Genomic DNA, 20965 nt, shown 5'->3' with positions numbered 1-20965 from the left:
CAGGTCTGCTGGTGTTTGCTGGAGGTCCACTCCAGACCCTCTTTGCTGGGGTATCACCATTGGAGGCTGCAGAACAGCAAAGACTACTTCCTGTTCCTTCCTCTGGAAGCTTTGGCCCAGAGGGGCACCTGCCAGATACCAGCCAGAGCTCCCCTGTGTGAGGTGTCTCTTGACCCCTGCTGTGAGGTTTCTCCCAGTCAGGAGGCACAGGGGTCAGGAACCCAGTTGAGGAGGCAGTCTGTCCCTTAGCAGAGCTCAAGCACTGTGCTGGGAGATCTGCTGATCTCTTCAGGGCCGGCAGGCAGGAACGTTTAAGTCTGCTGAAGCTGCATTCACAGCCTCCCCTTCCCCCAGGTGCTCTGTCCCAGGGAGATGGGAGTTTTATCTATAAGCCCCTGAGTGGGGCTGCTGCCTTTCTTTCAGAGATGCCCTGCCTAAAGAGGAGGAATCTAGCAAGGCGGTCTGGCTACAGTAGCTTTGCTGAGCTGTGGTGGGCTCTGCCCAGTTCGAACTTCCTGGGGACTTTGTTTACACTGTGAGGGGAAAACCACCTACTCAAGCCTCAGTAATGGCAGACGTCCCTCCCCAAACTGAGCTCAAGCATCCGAGGTTGACTTCAAACTGCTGTGCTGGCAGTGAGAATTTCAAGCCAGTGGATCTTAGCTTGCTGGGCTCCATGGGGGTGGGATCCACTGAGCTAGACCACTGGCTCCCTGGCTTCATCCCCCTTTCCAGGGGAGTGAACAGCATCTTGCTGGCATTGCAGGCACCACTGGGGTATGAAAAAAACTCCTGCAGCTAGCTCCGTGTTGGCCCAAACAGTGGCCCAGTTTTGTGCTTGAAACCCAGGGCCCTGGTGGCAAAGACACCTGAGGGAATCTCCTGGTCTGTGGGTTGTGAAGATCACAGGAAAAGCGTAGTATCTGGGCCAGAGTGCACCATTCCTCAAGGCACAGTCCCTCACAGCTTCCCTTGGCTAGGGGAGGGAGTTCCCCAACCCCTTGCACTCATGGGTGAGGCGATGCCCACTCTGCTTCAGCTCGCTCTCTGTGGGCTGCACCCACTGTCTAACCAGTCCCATTGAGATGACCCAGGTACCTCAGTTGGAAAGGCAGAAACCACCCTCCTTCTGGGTTGATCTCGCTGGGAGCTGCAGACCAGAGCTGTTTTTATTGGCTCTCTTGCCAGTGACCAGAGATGGTTTCTTTATCTGCCGAATGGCAGGGTCCTTTCCACCTTCATGAATCTGTAATGTGATTCTATGACAATGTATTTTAAGCAATTTTTTTTTTTACAGTCTTGCTCTGTCACCCAGGCTGGAGTGCAGTGGCACTATCTCAGCTCACTGCAACCTCCACCTCCCAGTTTCAAATGATTCTCCTGGCTCAGCCCGCTGAGTAGCTGGGATTACAGGTGTCCACCACCATGCCTGGCTAATTTTTGTATTTTTAGTAGAGATGGGGTTTTGCCATGTTGGCCAAGCTAGTCTCAAACTGCTGACCTCAGGTGATCTGCCCCCCTCAGCCTCCCAAAGTGCTTGGATTACAAGTGTGAGCCACTGCGCCTGGCCTATATTAAACTTTAATGTGCGTAATTCACTTAGGTATCTTGTTATAGTGCAGATAATTATTTAGTAGGTCTGGTTTAGACCCAAGATTCTGCATGTCTAACAAGCTCCCATGTGATGCCAGCGATATTGGTGCATGGGCCAATGCTCTACTAAACAATTTTGATTCTTCTTTCCTCAAGAAATTAAGAATTTCTTTATAGAAACAGGGACATATACACTTAGAAGAGTTTTTATTTAAGGAAGCTCAGGTGAGTCTTTATACATTATGTAAAATATGTATCATAAGGCATATATCTGCCTTAAAAATATATTATTTTTACCACTACGTATTGATGAGAATGGCTACTTTTTAAATTAAAAATTGATAACTCAAATCGCAGGGAAAGATATGGAGGAATAGGAACTCTCATTCATTGCTGGTAGAAATGCAAGATGTTGCAACTACTCTGGAAGATCATTTGGCAGTTTCTTCCAATGATAAAAATAGTCTTATTGTATGACTCAGCAATCATACTCCTAAGTATTTGCTGACTTAAAAACCTATGTACACACAAAATCTGCATGTAACGTTTATAGCATCTTTTTCTTAATAACCGTCTAAAACTGGAAGCAACCAAGATGTCCTTCAATATGTGACTTGATAAACAGTAGTATGACATTAAAATGGGAAATTAATTGTCAATAAAAGAAATGAGCAAGGCCATGCAAAGACATAAAGATAAATGCATATTGCTAAGCTAAGTATACCACACTGAAAAGGCTACATGTATTTTTCAGTTTACACGACATTCTGAAAAGGCAAAACTTAGACAAGGTAAACAGATTAGTGATTGTCAGTGGTTTTGGGAGAGGGATTCAATGAGCAAAGCACAGGAGACGTTTTTAGGGAGGTAAAGCTATTCTTTTTCATACTATAAAGGTAGATAGATACATGACAGTATGAATTTGTTAGTATCCATAGAAACTTATGGCATAAAAAGTAAACGTTAGTGTATAAAATTAAAAATTACAATATGGGAGGTTGATGTATCCAAGTATGGAAGGCAAAATTTTTACAAATGACTCTAGCTGTATGAAAGTGTCTGCTGCAACCTCACTAAAGAGGATAAGGAAGAGGATGCTGAACTAAGCAACTCAGGTAATGACTGAAGTCTGTACAACTAAGGGCAAAAGGAACTGTACATAAACACTGTGCTCCAGTGATAAAGTTATTTCCCATGAGTATATGGGCTAAAAATTACAAAACTGCTATACATGTATACTAGAATTGACTAACTAAAGGCAGATTGCAGTAGCCAGGTTCTTTATTATGGGAGCAGGAATTTACAGATAAGCAAGGGAAGGAGACTATAGTGATTCATATAGTAATGGATTAGAATTGGTGACATCAGCTATCTTTTTAGCTTAATAAAGATACAGATAGCTACATATTGAAATATTTATAAATATGTATATATACACAGATTAGTACACATACATATTTCCTTTTTCTATCAGCTGAGAGGGCCTAGAAACAACAAAATCCTAGTAGCAATGAACAAACCTGGCACCAAGATCTTAGTTTCTCCAATAAAAGGACTCAGGGGTTTTAGAAACATGGCTGATTCTAGGACTTGGACAGGAAATATGGAACATAGCATTGAGAATCTGTAGTCCTAGCAAGTTAGGAAGTACCCAAAACAAACGAACAAAAATAGTATCAACAACAACCCCCACCCCCAACAATGATAGTGTTAAAGGAGCACGGGAGTCAACTGAAAGACCTCCCAATAGTTAAACCTGGAACTATTTGAGCAAATTAATTGATTAAATAGTGTTGGGTTATAATATAGAATGTAAAACAAATATCCATGGGCCCATGTGACATAAATAAATGATTGAATAAGTAAATGGGGAGAATAGAAAAATACCCTAGGTAGAATAAATTCAAATAATTTATATAGATACTCTGCTATTAAGGGAGTGTAGTGTATTTCCCCACTTCTTACATGTGAGCTGTACATAGTGATTCCTTCCAAAGAGTATAGTTTGGAAAGGTAAAAACAAAGAGTAACTTAACAGCAGAGAAACCCAATAAACTAGCGAGATGATCAAGGTTGGTATCAACAGTAACAAATCATAATAATTGCACTTCAGTATAGTATGATAAAAATGGCACTTTACTACTGTGGTCTTCTTCCCCAAAAGCCATAACTTGTCTAATCATGAGGAAAACATCAGACAAATTCTAATTGAGCAACAATCTATAAAATAAATCCCTCACCAATACCCTAAAAACTGTCAGGGTCATCAAAAAATATCATAGCTAACAAGAGCCCAAGGAGACATGACAAGTAAATGTAATGTGTGATACTGGAGCAACAAAAACAAGCTCATTAGGTAAAAACTAAAGAAATTGGCATGAAGTATAGATTTCCATTAATAATAGTGTACCAGTATTAGTTCATTGATTGTGACAAATGTACCATATTAATGGGAAGACTGGGTATGTGGTAGATGGGAACTCTCTATGCTATCTTCCAAATTTTAATACATTTGATTTAAATATACTTTACCTGACCAAGTATTATCAAATTTTTCCCCAAATGGAAACCATGGTTTGTACCCTGTGCTCCCTCCATTTTCTTCCTGGTTGTAGCTAAACATATGCTGACCCACACGTGTTATAAAGTCATGTGATGAACAAATTAGATTTCAAGTAATTATTTTAGTAATTTGAATTAAAAAACAATGAGTTTGGCAATGAGCAGCAGAAATGAAGGGAAAAGGAGGTGTAGCCAAATTTATTTGAAAGTAGAAGTTAGTAGAGAGTCAAGAGGATCTGCAAGAGCAAATGAAAAAATCAATAGGAAGGGAGAGAACCAAGTGCACAACAAGAAAAGCAGATATGCCCTGAAAAAAAGATCAGGTGGTCCATGAAAGAGGGAGAGACCAATCTTTGGATATGTCTCAATTTCCAGCTATTTTCTTGCCCAAACTCTGCCTTTATTTTTACCACAAAACCTTCTTTAGGCTGGGCATGGTGGCTCACGTCTGTAATCCCAACAGTTTGGGAGGCTGAGGCAAGCAGATTGCTTGAGCCCAGGAGTTTGAGACCAGCCTGGGAAACATGGCAAAACCCCATCTCTACAAAAATTAGCCAGTGGTGCACTCCTGTAGTCTCGACTACTTGGGAGGCTGAGGTGGGAAGATCACTTGAGCCCAGATCGAGCTAAAATAAGCCATGATTGTGCCACTGCACTCCAGCCTGGGTGACAGAGCCAGACTCTTGTCACAAAGAAAGGCAGAAAAGAAATTAAGAGAGAGAGACAGAGGGAAGGATGGAAGGATAGAAGGAAGGAAGGAAGGAAGGAAGGAAGGAAGGAAGGAAGGAAGGAAAGAAGGAAGGAAAGAAGGAAGGAAGGAAGGAAGGAAGGAAGGAAGGAAGGAAGGAAGGAAAGAAGGAAGGAAAGAAGGAAGGAAGGAAGGAAGGAAGGAAGGAAGGAAGGAAAGAAGGAAGGAAGGAAGGAAGGAAAGAAGGAAGGAAGGAAGGAAGGAAGGAAGGAAGGAAGGAAGGAAGGAAGGAAAGAAGGAAGGAAGGAAGGGGAAGGGGAAGGGAAGAAAAAAACTGTCTTTGGTGATCTGGGGTCTGATGTTTGCATTATACTTGCCAAAACCAAATAAGGTCATTGTGGGGCTGAATTTTATAGATACTTTTCCTTCATACTGAACTCTTATTTCTACTCTCTCTGTTGAGTAGAGATAATAGTCTCCCAAAGACTGCTGCCCTTGGATAATAAACAGACTCTGATAATCTATTAGCCAACAACTCTAGAAGTTGTCTAAGACACAGGAACTAAACTCCTTATTCAATCCCTTGGGATAGTGTTTCTTGGGCAGAGAAGGGGCTTGTAGAATACCTGGAGTTGGGGGATAGTTATATAATAGTATTTAGTTGCAATGGATTCTTGCTGGTAAATGTTAAATTATTGGTCTTGGGCAAGTGTTCTCACAGAAGCATAGACTTGCAGTATATCATGGCTCATTTTTTTGTGAGAACAAGTAAATGATTATGAAAAACTAACTAATATGCGTGATTGTCCCCCAGCTCCCTATAACCCTTCCCTGCTTTTGGCTGAAAATGTTAATTCATAAATGAGAAATTACAACCAAACAAATGAAACTCTTTGAGAGAACCATTCTTCTTCTTTATTGCAGTATGCTGAAATCCTCTTTATGGAATAGCTCAAGGAAGCAGAAGTAGCAAATCAGATACTTTTACCACTCCTGAGAATTTTTTTAAGTTCCCCATGAATCTCAAGCTAATTTACAAGTTTTGATTGTTCTCAATCTGAAATGAAGCTCAGGTAGGTTAGGCAAACAGTCTCATTGGCCCAATTTCCTTCCAATCCACATAGGCAACATCCTTCCTATTTGGAGAGCATGTTGATGATGTTTTGTCACTAATGATTCTGGCCTGCTGAGAGTCCCTGAAGACAACAATGGTTTTTAAAGGGAGTTATAATTGTTAGACTTTGCTAATGCTCCTTGAGATCCTTGTTGTGCACAGCAGTTACCTAATATTCCCCAATATCCCCATAGAGAATTAAACCAAAGCCTTCTGGTGCCATCTGGTATAACTGGAAAACTGAACAAAACCTTTAGTATGAAGTTGCAATGCAATTACAGTCTAACCTAAGGAAGGAAAAAAGGAACAATAATTTAATCAAGAACAAATATATATTTTAAAAAGTCTTTCTATCCAAAACTTTGTTAGTGAGAAGCACATAAGCCTCAGGAAAATCATAGTCTCTGACCTCACTGAATTCACAATCTAGCGGGAAAAGCAGAAGCATAAAGTACAAACTAAGCACAATCAGAAAAGCTGCTCAATTGTGTTCAGGTGACAGGGGCTAGGGATAAAGCTAATAAGAAAGGACTAATACTTTAGGAATAAAGAATGGGACAGAGAAAGCATTCGAGATAAGATAACACAAATTTGGGACCAACAGATGAGTAGAAGTCTTCCAAGAGAAAAGACCAGGGAATGATATTCTAGGGAGAGGAAACAGAGAAATCAAAGATGTGGAAGCATAAAAATGCTTATATGTCAGGGAAAAGTTGGATAATATCATAGGGCTAGAATACTGCTACTTGAAGTGTGATCCATGAACCAGGAGGATGATTACCTGGGAGCATATTAGAAATGCCAATTATCAGACCACAATTCATATTGCCTGAATGAGACTCTCTGGAAGAGGGATTTAGCAGTCTGAGTTTAATTTAGCTCTTTGATTCTGACACAGGTTTGAGCAGCACTGGACTGAAACACTAACTGATTTTGGAGACGGACTACAGGGAAGGGGAGCAGGGTAGATTGGACGTGGTGCCATATCTTGATGAATCATGGTCATAAATTAAACATAATTAAGCTAACTGAAAATACAATGAATGAAACAAATGATTGTTTTTGAATAAATAACACCATGTCACCCAAAAATAAACATAATATCAGGATATGAATGTCACAGTGATGACCCAAGGATGATAACTAACTAGATGTGTCCACTTTACAAGACAGAGCAGAGCTAGCTGAAATTAAATGTTGAGAGAGGGAAATTGTAAAAGTGGCTGAAATATCCACTATAAAATATATTACAAAAGAGATATGAATTGAAATAAAACTAGAATTTATCTTTCCTTTGCCAATTTTTCTCAAGTATTCCTTTTATTCAACATGTGTTGAATACCTACTATATGCTAGGTACTTTGCCACATACTGGGGACATAACCCAAATTTGATAGTCCTTGGCCTCAAGAATATTAGCATCTATTGCATAATGACTATTAGCACTTATGGAGTGCTTACAAAGTGTCAATCACTGTCTAACATTGGAAATAATCTTATTTCCTGAGCAACATCCCTGAGTAACTTACCTGAGTCTGTCTGATTCTAAAGCTTACATTCTTTTTCTAATACCATGTTGTTTATTTGCATAAGGCCAGAGGAACTTCATTATTATTATTAACAATGTTACTAAATACTTCTGTAGTCTAAACGGATCAAAGTTGCTGTACTATTGATAGGCCAAAGCCCTTGATGATGGACATGCCGTGTATTCCTGCACGACTGTGGAATTCATTTTTGCCTCTTCTGGATTTGATAATCTTGTCTCCCCATTTGAGCAGGTTGATGTATCTTCTTCACCATTTTTGGCTTTGCTGACTCTTGGATCTCTCCCATAGTCATTAGTAGAGTGTTCTCCTTCTCTCTAAAACCTTATTTTGACACCTTGGATTCCCCTATTCTCCTACCTACTTAACCTCCCCTAGGATAATGTAGATTTTAGAAATAGATAGGCAAGCTTAAAAAATCAGACTAGAAGTATGGGTAATCAAAAACAAAATCAAAGTGTCCAGGTGGTCAATACCCCCATGTTGGAGAAATACTGGTGAGTATGCTACACCCTACTATTTTTCAGGATTTAAAAGTCTTGATTGGATTTGTTGCATCATAATGGGACACATCAGGAGGAAGTTTGTGTCAATATACATCCCCTGGGATATGGCAGGTACCAGGGAGAAGAATTCACCTCAGATCGTGGAAGGCAGCCCCACTCAATGGCACAATGGACCAACAGGGAAAATAGGAGCATGCAGCAGGTAGTTGAAGCAGGTAGTTTGTGTTGGGGAGTTCAACATGCAGTAGTTGAATGTCTCAAAAGGAAAATCAGAATTCCAGGTATTCACTCAGTATCAAGGTATTTATAGTGGATCAAAATTAAAGGTTGATTCTGATCCTCAGAAAACCAAGTATAAGATAACATCAGAAGTAAAAACTAATAATGATGGCAGTGCCCAGTTCAACGTTGGAAAATTCTAGGAAGAACATAAAAACAGAACACATGTACAGGGGTAAGTGTTGGAGGTAGAAAAGACCAGGAACTAAGGCACAGAGATATTTTCAACACTTGATGAAGAAATTATTTGGCAGAGGAAGCTGGAGGTGTCTCAGCAGTCTCAAAGGTCTCAAAGATTCCTGGCACCTTCACCTTGTATAATTATTTCCAATCAACTCTGTTTCCAAGAGAGGGCCAGAGATACTGTAGAGATAAAGCAACTGGATCTGAATAAAATGGTGCAAGGAGAGGTAATTTGCCTGTCTTTAAATCTAACTTATTTCTTCAGAAATATATTTATTTGTGCACATATGTATAAACATACATGTTTATAAAGATTCAAGTATTTAAATCCACTTAAATTGATCTTTTTCTAGTTTCATTTCTGTGTTAGATGCTAATCATGTGGTTATGGTGACTTCCCTTAAGTGCCTTGCAACAGACTCTGCTCCAGGAATATCCTGACACTTACGTGCAAGTAATGTTCTCTTAGGGCTTTCGATGCAGCCAGCTGAATGAAACTTAGTGACTCCAATCAAAGCCACATGGAGCAAAAGAACCACCCAGCTGAGTCCTGCCAGGAATCCTGGCCTACAGTTTTGTGAAAAATAATAAATTATTATTCAAAGCCCCTTAGCTTTGGATTGGTTTGCTAGGAAGTGGTGGGTAATTTTCCCTGTTACACTAAGTAAGAATGCAATAATTTTTAAAATTTATTTTTATTGTATGTATTGTATGTGTGCAAAATGATGTTTCAATATACATATATAGTAATATGATTATTACAAGTAAGCAAATTAATATATCATTACCTTCCATAGGTAACTTATTTTTTGTGGTAAAAGCATCTAAAGTCTACTCTCTTAGCACATTTTCATTATACAGTACAATATATTGTACATAGTCCTTTTGCTGTAGACAATAGTACAATTGTATGTAGTACTTAATATGGTTGGGTTTCGCGTCCCTAGCCAAATCTCATTTTGAATTGTAATTCCCATTATCTCTATAATCAACATATGTCAAATGAGACACCAGGTGTAGGAAATTGAATCATGGGGGCGGTTTTCCCGGCGGTTTTCCCCCGGTCTCGTGATAGTGAGTGAGTTCTCATGAGATCTGGTGGTTTTATAAAAGGCTCTTCCCTCCTCGCTCGGCGCTTCTCCCTGCTGCCTTGTGAGAAGCTTCCCTGCTTCCCTGCTTCCCTGCTTCCCCTTCGCGTTTCACCATGACTTTAAGTTTCCTGAGGCCTCCCTGGCCATGCTGAACTGTGAGTCAATTAAACCTTTTTCCTTTATAAATTACCCAGTCTCGGGCAGTTCTTTATAGCAGTATGCAAATGGACTAATACAGTACTCCTGCTGTACATTAGACCTCTAGATTTTTTTCATCCGACATAGCTGCAATTTTGTACATTTTGACCTAACATCTCTCCATTTTCTCCCCCTCCTTGCCCTTGGTAATCACTGTTCTACTTTCTATCTTTATATATTTGACTGTTTCCTTTTTCTTCTTTTTTTTTTTTTTTTTTACGGAGTCTCGCTCTCTCTCCCAGTCTGGAGTGCAGTGGCGCGATCTTGGCTCACTGCAAGCTCCGCCTCCCGAGTTCACGCCATTCTCCTGCCTCAGCCTGCTGAGTAGCTGGGACTACAGGCGCCTGCCACCATGCCCTGCTAATTTCTTTCTTTCTTTTCTTTTTTTTTTTTTTTTGTATTTTTAATAGAGACGGGGTTTCACCGTGTTAGCCAGGATGGTCTTGATCTCCTGCCCTCGTGATCCACCTGCCTCGGCTTCCCAAAGTGCTGGGATTACAGGTGTGAGCTGCCGCACCCGGCCATATTTGACTGTTTCTTAGACTTCCACATGTAAGTGATATCATACAATATTTGTCTTTCTGTGTCTTGCTTATTTAACTTATCATAATGTCCTATAGATTAATCCATGTTGATTGCATTCTTTTTCAAGGCTGAATAATATACCTTTGGATGGATGGATGGATGGATAGATAGAACAATTTCTTTATCCATTGATCTATTGATGGATACTTAGGTTGTTTTCATATCTTGGCTATTGTGAACAATGCTGCAATAAACATGGGAGTGGAGATCTTTCTATGAAATGCTGATTTTATTTGTTTAAGGTATATATCCAACTAAGGAATTGCTGAGTTATATGGCAGTTGTATTGTTAATTTTTAAGGAACCTCCATAGTGTTTTTCACAATTGTGGTACTAATTTACATCCCCACCAACAGTGTACAAGGGTTTCCTTTTCTCCACACCCTAGCCAACACTTATAATTTCTTATTTTTTGATAATAGCTATCCTAACAGGTATAAAGTAATATCTCGTTGTGGTTTTGATTTGCATTTACTTGATGATTAGTGACACTGAGCAGATTTTCATATGCCTGTTGGCTATTTGTATGCCTTCTTTGGAAAAATATCTATTCAGGGTTTTTGTCCATTATTAAATTGATTTTTTTTTTGCTATTGAGTTGTATGAGTTCCTTAAATGATTTGAATATTAACCCCTTATCAGACATATTGTTTGCAAATATTTTCTTCCAATACATAGGCTGCTTTTTCATTTTGTTGTTTCCTTTGCTGTCTTGACTGGGGCCTTACAATGAGGAAGACTTAACCATGTGTATTGTGGGGTAAAATCACTATAGGAGGGACAAGTACAAATCTCTAGAAGCAGAAGAAAGTTTGAACTGTTCATAGAATAGAAAGCAGGCCAGTGGGACTAGAGCACAATGAGTGAGAAGAATATTGAGAAATGAAGAAGGAGGAGGAAGCAGAAGCTAGGTGCCACAGGGCCTTTTAGACTATTATAAAAGGTTTGGGGTTCATTCTGTAAGCAATAGGAAGCTATTGATGTGTGCTAAAGATGATTTAATATTTTTAAAAGATCCTTTTGGCTAATGTGTGGAGAAAGAATAGTGGTGGTCAATGTGGATGCTGAGAAGTCACTTAGAAACTATCATAGTGGATCAGGCAAGAAATGATGATTAGTTAACCTAAAAAGCTGGCTGTGGACCTGGAGAGAAGTGAGCAAATCAGAAATGTATCTTGAAGGTGAAATGAATAGAACGTAGTGATTGATTAGAAAGGATAGTGAAAAAGGGGAAATCAAGGTGAGTGGATCACCTGAGGTCAGGAGTTCGAGACCACCCTGACCAGTATGATCAATATGGTGAGACCCTCTCTCTACTAAAAATACAAAAATTAGCCAGGCATCGTGGTGGCATGCGAGTGTAGTCCTAGCTCCTCTGGAGGCTGAGACAGGAAAATTGCCTGAACCCAGGAGGTGGAGGTTGCAGTGAGTTGAGATTGTGCCACTGCACTCCAGCCTGGGAATCAGAGTAAGACTCCATCTAAAAATAAACAAATAATTGCTAGATTTGGGGTTTTAATGAAGGAACCACCTAAGAAAGAAGCAGGCTTACGATGAAGGATGTGAAAATTTTTCCAGAGCTCTGCTTTTAGTTAAAGTTTAAGATAACCATATAAAACCTACTGGGATCTCAAGTAAATGGTTAAGAAAAAGATCCTAGTTGGATTCATGGGAATGGATAAGATCTCTTAGAGAGATAGTATTGATAGAGAAGAGGGAGGTACTGGATCAAGCCCTGGGACTCAGTGATCCAAAAAGATTGGGGTGATAAAGAAGAACCTGCATAGGACAGTTGGAAGGAATAGTTTGTGAGTAAGAGGAAAATAAAGAATCTAAAAGAAGAGTGTCTCAAGATAAAAAGGAAGAATAAACTGTTGGCTGCTGCTGAGAGTAAGATAAGATGTTAGAAAAGGCATTTACTTAACTTGGCAACCTGGAGGATGTTGATAGCATTGTGAAGAACAGTTTCCTTCATTGAAAAGTATAGAACTATACAGAGCAGAAAGTACAGACAAGTCCTTCAGGAAATTTTGGTTAGAAAGGAGAGAGAGGTTAATAGTTTCAGAAAAAGATGGAGATCAAGGGAAGGTGTTATGGCTGTTTCTTGGCATAAATTTGTTTATCAAAATAGTGCATACTATTATTTTGAAATATTAAATAATATTAATAAACTTAGCCTTTAAAAAATCCAGCAGTTCTCTGACCCTAACCAAGAAGCAATCATTTTTCACTCTGTTATCTGTTTCTTCTTGTCCTTGCCATTATATTTCTAAACTGTTAATTTAAATAAGCAGCAGATCATTGGCCTGAGGCTACCTCTCCATACTTTGATTTCCTCTGTAACAAACCACAACCTACTTAGCACAAACTGAAAACCTAATTAGTAGTGAAAACAAACAGTTGAGCCTCATCCAATCATAAGCAGCCAAACTTCAGCCAGTCACAGGCAGCCAACTGATTAGCCCATAGTCAATAAGGGAAACAACTAGCTTATGTCTTTGGTTTGGATGTGGCTGGTTTCCTTCCAAATTCGTGTTGAAATCTAATTATTATTGTAAGAGTATTAAGAGGTGAGACCTTTAATAGGTGATTAGGCCATAAGAACTCTGTTCTTGTTAATGTATTAATGCCAAAATCACAGGATTGGGATTGTCATCTTGAGAGGGAGTTTCTTATAGAAGGACAAGTTGGGCCCCCTTCTTGCTCTTCTCTTTTGTCCTCTCTTGTTCTTCCACCTTCCACTATGGGATGATGCAACAAGAATGCCCTCACCAGATGCCAGCCCTTTAATCTTGGACCTGCTGGCTTCCAGAGGTATGAGCCAAATAAATTTCTGTTTATTATAAATTACCCAGTCTTCAGTATTCTATTGTAGCAGTACAAAACAGACTAAGACACCAATCAAGCTATTTCTGTACTTCATTTCCATGCTCTGTTTTTAAATAGTCACTGCCCATGTTGCAGAACAGAGCTCTATAAACTACTCTTTTGGCTCTGAGTGCTGCCTGATACATAAATTGTTCTTAGCCCAAATAGACTCTGTTAAATTTAATTTGCCTAATTTTTTAAACAAAAAAATACACTTAGGTTATTATTATTATTATTATTCATTTAATACTTTCTTTTTTTATCTTATTATTATTATACTTTAAGTTTTAGGATACATGTGTACAACGTGCAGGTTTGTTACATATGTATACATATGCCATTTGGTGTGCTGCACCCATTAACTCGTCATTTAGCATTAGGTATATCTCCTAATGCTATCCCTCCCCCCTCCCCCCACCCCACAACAGTCCCCAGTGTGTGACGTTCCCCTTCCTGTGTCCATGTGTTCTCATTGTTCATTTCCCACCTATGAGTGAGAACATGGGGTGTTTGGTTTTTTGTCCTTGCGATAGTTTACTGAGAATGATGGTTTCCAGTTTCATCCATGTCCCTACAAAGGACATGAACTCATCATTTTTTATGGCTGCATAGTGTTCCATGGTGTATATGTGCCCCATTTTCTTAATCCAGTCTATCGTTGTTGGACATTTGGGTTGGTTCCAAGTCTTTGCTATTGTGAATAGTGCCGCAATAAACATACGTGTGCATGTGTATTTATAGCAGCATGATTTAGAATCCCTTGGGTATATACCCAGTAATGGGATGGCTGGGTCAAATGGTATTTCTAGTTCTAGATCCCTGAGGAATCGCCACACTGACTTCCACAATGGTTGAACTACTTTACAGTCCCACCAACAGTGTAAAAGTGTTCCTATTTCTCCACATCCTCTCCAGCACCTGTTGTTTCCTGACTTTTTAATGATCGCCATTCTAACTGGTGTGAGATGGTGTCTCATTGTGGTTTTGATTTGCATTTCTCTGATGGCCAGTGATGATGAGCATTTTTTCATGTGTTTTTTGGCTGCATAAATGTCTTCTTTTGAGAAGTGTCTGTTCATATTGTTCGTCCAGTTTTTGATGGGGTTGTTTGTTTTTTTCTTGTAAATTTGTTTGAGTTCATTGTAGATTCTGGATATTAGCCCTTTGTCAGATGAGTAGGTTGCAAAAATTTTCTCCCATTCTGTAGGTTGCCTGTTCACTCTGATGGTAGTTTCTTTTGCTGTGCAGAAGCTCTTTAGTTTAAATAGATCCCATTTGTCAATTTTGGCTTTTGTTGCCATTGCTTTTGGTGTTTTATTTCTCAGTTTATTAAGACATTTTCTCTTACTGCTGTAAAAAATTAAGTTTTTTATTTTTCACTTTACTGGCTGGGAGCAGTGGCACATGCTTGTAATCCCAGCACTTCGGGAGGCCGAGGTGGGTAGATCACCTGAGATTGGGAGTTCAATCTGACCAACATAGTGAAAGCCCATCTCTACTAAAACTACAAAAATTTTCCAGGCATGGTGGCACACATCTGTAATCCCAGCTACTCGGTAGGCCAAAGGATGAGAATTGCTTGACCCCAGGAGGCGGAGGTTGCAGTGAGCTGAGATTGTTCTACTGCACTCCAGACTGGGCAATGGAGCAAGACTCTGTCTCCAAAAAAAAAAAAAAAAACTTTATTTTTTTCCTGTTGTTTTAATGATACATGCTAGAGCAGAGATTAGCAAGTTTTATCTGTAAAGGGCCAGAGTTTTTAGGCATTGTAGGTCATTTTTTCTTAGTTACATTCTTATAAGAAACACAATTATTTAATTCCGCTATTGTATTTGCTTTCAAATACAGAAAATGCATGCATGAGTGACCATGGCTGAATTTTAACAAAACCCATATTATACATAGGGAAAACTCAAAGCAATTAACTATCCTGTCCAATGTCAAACAGCTCCTAGGTTGTAAAGCTGGAATTTAAATCCATGTTTTGTTAAACCCACCATCCATGCTCTTAGGCACAAAGTTTGCCTCCTAAAAACACTCTCCAAACTTTTCACATTACTGAAGATTACATAAATTTTGAATACATTATATAAACTTTGAACATTATATAAATTTTGAATACTCATGCCTTTGATAATGGACCTCCTCTCCAATGCACTTTGTCTTGTGCCTATGTGTTCACATTCCTCTCCATCATAGCCCACCTCCATCCACTGTCAAGAGTGTTGTGATTATATTTCAGACAGTTTTGTACCTCTTGTTTTGTACTTCAGCTTGTACTTCTGTACTTTCTATGTTACCCCAATGTGCACAGCCTTTTCACACTGTGTTGGAATTACAGAGACCTGTGTTTTCTCTAACATTAGGCCACAAGATCTTTGAGGTGAGGGACTATGCCTTGTGTACTGTACCGCTGACAATGAATAAGTACCTGACATGTGGCAGGTGGTTAATAAGTGCTAAATTAAATAGTCTAAGTACAGTAGGGAAGATCTGTGCCCTTCCAATTGTGTTGTAATCAAGGGTCAAACAATAAGTGTTAGATTCACAGAGGAGAGACAATTTATTCCTAATAAGGGATATTGAAGAAAGCTCCAGGGAGAGTTTGATGTTTCATGATGATTTTGGTGGTGAGAGGTGGATTTGAGGTGCCATTGGCAGAGTGAGTAAATTCAAAGCCTAGAAAACGCAAATAATAGGAAACAGAAAACTTCTGTGTGTCTAAAATATAGCATATGTAGGAGCAGCCTAGAAAATTGAGTATGGTCTAGTTTATAGGGAGATTTGAATAATCTAAGTGGGATGTTTTTTATTTTGTAGGCAATAAAGAGGCAATGAAGGATCTTATTGTATAAATGAATGAATATACATGAGGTTATTAGAATAGTGCTTAATGCATTCAAGTTCACAATAAAGATTAACATTATTATTATGATTTTGAGCAGGAATATATAAGTATTTGTGATTAGATGAAAGGTGGATAGGCATTAATGAGTAGGGGGACCAGCTAGAATGCCTATATCAATAGCTACAGTCAAACTTGTGTCATCTGGACTGTAGGAACAGGCAGCAGTAGGGGCTGCTACTGTATCCCCACAGAAAATAAAATATCCATCACAATCCCAGAATTGAAAAATGAGCAGGGAAAACCAAGGATGAAGCAAGAAAGCATGGTCAGGCAAGACACCACATGTGCTAGAGTCCTCCAGCTTGGAAACACGATTATGTGCAGGATGCACTGTGCGTTTATCCCTCAGCTAGTGCTTGGATCATTCATGTGTACCTGACTTGGGCTTGAGGATGGATTTCATTATAACTGTGCTGAATTTGGGATAATCCTTTCAGAATCCAGGAAAGTGAGATCAAATGTCTAGCAGATATCTTTCTTATCCTATTCTTCACTAATTAACATGAACAGCAATTCTGACAATACCAGCTCCTACTCTCAACCTCCCCAAGCTCAGCCTCCATCGCCTTCATTCCCAAGCCCAATCTCTCTCTGTCCTCGCCAAGTCCAGTCTCAATCTAATAAACCAAAGTAGACAACAGGAAAAGAAAATCTATAAGACCTACAACTTGCCCTTTCCCTAAGAACACACTTCCCTTGCATAGGAGATGTTTCTCTATAAGCTTCCATAGTGTCTCTCTCTTTCTCCTTTAGTATCAGGCTTTGAATTTCCCATGCCCCGAAGTTTGGAAGGGATTTTTTTTTTGAGATGAGATCTTTCTATGTTACTCAGGCTGGTCTCAAACTACTGAGTTCAACAAATCCTCTTGCCTTGGCCTTCCAAAGTGCTGGGGTTACAGGCATGAGCCACCATACTCAGCCTGGAAGGAAATTACTTGACCCCATTCTCCAGACATGAATCCTAATTGGCTTGAGATAATCCTCCTATTCTGTCCTCTCCTTTAGTTATTGGATCAGGGATGAGCAAATGATCCAGGTCAGGTCAATTAGGGACAAGTTTTTCTCTTTCCAGAAGCATCAAAGTATAGCCCCCAAATGCCCAGTCATTGTATGACCATGGAAGGAAAGAAACCTGTAATGAGAAGTCAGAACCTGAGTCCTTGTTTCAGTGTTGGATAAGGCCAGGCTTAAAGCCATTTCTGCCAATGACTTGCCAATTATAGCAGATAAAATCAAAGCAAAATTAACAAGGTAACCATCTTATAACAGTTTAAATACTGCTTTCTATTACTTGTAACCAAAAAGTTCTAATTAATATGTCCTGGGATCTCTGATTGCCTCAGTCACTTGCTTGGATAACCTGAAGTATACTATTGTCTACCTTCTCTGCCCTCCAGAATAAACACATGCAGTTGTGACAGAGAAGACATGTTTACAGGCAGCTTGGAAATATAAAGTTATGGGTAGGTTATAAATACCATAACAACAACATTATCCCACACAGTGGGGGATAGTGGCAACCCTGAGTCATCATCTGCTTTACAGTTAAAGAACTGACAATTTTTTCTTCATTGAATAAAATCCAAATATTTTCTTAACTACAGATAACATTTTAAGTTATATTTTAAAGTTCTTCCACTAAAATAATGCAGTTTGAATGATTCAAATTTTCAGCATCAATTCAAACAACATGTAACCAATAAACAATTAGTTTGCCCACAGGCTTTGCTGATCTGTCTACCTAATTGTATGACAAGCTCACGTTGGGTGGACAAATACAACTGTTGCCCAGGGGCTTTACCAAACCTTGTATTTACCTAAACTTTAATTTGGAAGATGTTATGTTACTACTAAAAATTGCTCTCTACTTCTCCTCCCCTTAAAAACAAACTAATAGATAAAGAAACCAACTTTAAACCTATTGTGGGGACATAATTCACAAAAAAGCACAGAAACCCTGTAATGGGAAAATTTATCCAGGACTACAATATTGATGACAGTCTAGTTTGCTAACATTTCTCATCACTTCATTCTATTCTAAATCCACGAGGTGCTCTTCTTGAAGAATATTTACTTCTGGTTCAACTTTGAATATAAATTTAAACCCTATCCTGATACAGGAATACTAAACTTCACACAAGGGAACGGGCACCAGGATTGAACCCACCAAATAAATGACACATTGGGGGAATTTGCTTCTGATTTGGTGACAGAGATTTACTAGATAATAATTATTTAACATTATCTATGTAGAACCCCTTGGGGAAATAAAAATGTATCTCCACAGTAACCTAGCAAAATTTTGTACCAGGAAGTCTAACAGAAGAGTTAGTGTAGCGGCTAAGAAATGTATTTCTAACCTTTTTGACCCCTTTGGACTCCTTCAGTCATCTGGTAAAGCCAGTGGATTTCTTCTTGGAATAATGTTTTTGAATCCATAAAATAAAAACACACAGTATTATAAAGGAAACTCATTGTATTAAAGCACAGTCATCAAAATATTTAAAAATTGTGATTATTAGTTTTTTTATTAATGAATGAAATAATAAGATCTAGCAGCATAGCTGATAATTACTGTAATTTCAAAGTGCTGACAAGTATAAACAATATCTCATGATGTTTGTAAAAACTAATGTGATGGGAAAATGGGTGTTTCAATTGTCACAAAGTTACAGATACTACTAATACAACTGTGGGTTTTTATCTATACTCATAGTGAAAGGAAATACTAAATTTCACTTAAAAGTAAGTACAAATGAAGATGCAATAACTTTTCCCACGAAAGTTTGTGGACTTCCTGAATTCCAGGTTAAAAATTACCATTCAAAGAGCATGGGCTCTGGGATTAATTCACTTCCCTTCTAATTTTGTGGACTTTAAGTCTTTGCGGAGTGGGGGTCCTAGTCCCTCTAATAATTGAATTAAATCTATGGACACTGTAAACATTAAAATGCACACACCCAAACACAGAGATATTTTGCATATCATCCAGTGATGGTGGGGTGTGGAATCCAGATTAACAATCTTTGTGCTACAAGGTAGGTATCATACTTCCTAGCTTGTTTATTCAACTGCCTAGCCATAGAAACAAGTGTTTTCAGATGAAGATGATGACAGTGATGAGAAAGAGGATGAAGAATATAAAGGTACTGAATGGCCTTATTGGTAGATAGTAGTTACAGTAGCAGGCAACTGTAACTGATTTGAGTATTCAGGAATTGAGTAGAATTTTCTAGAGGAATTTAATCTGTGATCCACGCAGATACAGTGGATAATATATAGGTTACCTATGTAAGACATTTACTGCTTTTCCCTGCTGGGTGCCTATTTACCTTTCATCTGATATTCACACCTCAGTTTTCCTTTGGAGAACAAACTCCCTCACTCCTCACCCTCATCCTTAATCAATGTCATTTGAATGGAGTTATATTTACCCTCAGCCTCAAAGTTAGGCTCATGTTTTGCCAGTCAGAGAATTCACTCTTTTTGGCCATAGCAATTGGTCAGACATTGGCTTACAACCTAAGTCAGACAGATGATACTCAATTCTAAGACTTTTGATGAAGCTTATAGACAAGAGAAGTCCTTTTCCAAGAGGGATGAATTGAAAGTAAAACGACTGGCAACCATTTTGCCATGAAGAAATAAACTGCCTGAGAATGAAGAGTAAGGGAAGAAGAGATTAGAGATCGGAAAATCAAGAATAAGTCCTGATGAAATTATCTGAACTCCTAATTCCAACTTTGCCTAAAGTCAGACATATCCATTAACTCTTGTTACATGATACAATACATTCCTTCTTTTCCTTTGGGCCATTTGGAGTTTGATGTCTATTCAGCAGTTGTTCTGACTTAGCACATTACCCCCAACTGTCTAATAAAACTAGCGTTCAGAGTGGATACATTCAGCAGAGATGTCTTTTCTTAGTAGCTAATTCTTAAAAACTTGATAGAGTATTTTACATTTTGTGGATTAACTCTGCTAGCCTGAGGATTTCCCTTGCATCCTTATTTACAATTTTCCTACCTCCTCTCATTCCATAGGATTCAGGATGCTGATATGAGTAGAGGAGGGAGGGGTATGGTGTCACAACAAGATCGGTGCATGAATGCATAAGTGGGTTCATGTGTGTGCATGTCAAAGCCAGATAAAATTACTTTTACTATTAGTTCATTGTTTTTTCCTGTTGATCTATATAGTTTTAATACAGTTTAACATGTCAACTAATATGTTTATAGGTGATGATTAGCATATGATTAGCATAATATATTAACTTCATATAGCATATATGATTAGCATAATATGTTAACTTCAATATTCTTGGAATCTTTTATTTTTAGAGTATCTACAGGCATCAAAGTTTGACCCAACAATATACCTTTGGGAGGAAGAAAGATTATATCTGAGATAAACTGAAAAGTTTGTAAAGCTTAGCCAAAGCCACTGTGATATTTTAAGGCCCCTAAATAGACCAGCAACAATAGTCGAGTAATCAAACAATAGGTACATTTATTCATTTCACAGATGTTAATTAAGCACTTACTATTTGACAGCAACTATTCTAGGTTTAAGGGAAACAGTAGTTAACAACTAATAGTTAATAATTGGGTATTCTGATTCCAAAACAGCATCACAGAAGCAACCTAGCTTAACTCCCCACAACACCCAGAAAACCAAAAACAAATATAGAGTGCTGAGGTTATCACCAGCAATACCCCAGAACTCAAATATGAGAATGAAACAGTTTTCAGGCCACAGAGAAGTGAAAAAACTGATCAGATAGTAAGAGAATCAAACTTCCATATCCACAATGCCTCTCCCCACAATCTGCCAGACCCCAAGT

At 38.7% G+C, this 20965-nt stretch overlaps 1 protein-coding gene across 2 annotated transcripts in view; it reads left to right on the top strand.

The window, feature by feature from the left end:
• The first annotated feature begins 8154 nt into the window (after window positions 1–8154).
• LRRC3B (leucine rich repeat containing 3B) overlaps window positions 8155–20965 on the top strand; it is a 168222-nt gene continuing 155411 nt past the window's right edge. Inside the window, exons 1-2 of one of the 2 annotated variants that reach the window (XM_055285378.2) lie at window positions 8155–8212; window positions 10172–10313. The gene's annotated coding sequence lies outside the window, so the exon portion shown is untranslated. Of the gene's footprint in view, window positions 8213–9675; window positions 9719–10171; window positions 10314–20965 lie in introns of those variants that run through there. The other variant, XM_055285407.2, reaches the window with a different exon arrangement.

This window comes from Symphalangus syndactylus, chromosome 1, assembly GCF_028878055.3.
Source record: "Symphalangus syndactylus isolate Jambi chromosome 1, NHGRI_mSymSyn1-v2.1_pri, whole genome shotgun sequence".
NCBI lineage: Eukaryota > Metazoa > Chordata > Mammalia > Primates > Hylobatidae > Symphalangus > Symphalangus syndactylus.
The sequence above is the reverse complement of the archived record's forward strand: the minus strand, read 5'-3'. Positions and strand labels throughout refer to the sequence as shown.